This window comes from Buteo buteo, chromosome 19 (assembly GCF_964188355.1).
Source record: "Buteo buteo chromosome 19, bButBut1.hap1.1, whole genome shotgun sequence".
NCBI classification, from domain to species: domain Eukaryota; kingdom Metazoa; phylum Chordata; class Aves; order Accipitriformes; family Accipitridae; genus Buteo; species Buteo buteo.
In genome coordinates, this window is record NC_134189.1 from 2,239,595 (window position 1) to 2,239,977 (window position 383).

The window sequence follows — 383 nt, forward strand, 5'->3', positions numbered from 1 at the left end:
TCCTGGCTGGCCGGGGAGGAGAGAGAGGAGGAGGCAGAGGCGGGAATAACTGCGCTATTTTTCCCTTTTTCTTTTTTTTCCCCTTCCTCTTTTTTTCTTCCCCAACTTGTCTCAAGTTACACGCGGAAGCGTTGTTAAAAGGGAAAAGGCGGAAGGAAAGGGATCCCCATCCTCCGGCCTTGGGGATGCACCCTCCTGCGAGGAACAGGCTTTCCAGGAACATTCCCTGTGGGTGCATTAACCTCTGTCCTGCTCCCAGCCGGCACCTCCTGCCCTCTGCCCTTCCCGTCCCCGTCCCACCTCTAGCACCTTCTCCCCGGTGCTCCACCTTGTCTGCTGGAGCAAATGAAAAAGCAGGGAGAAATCTGAATTAGCGGGCTGCT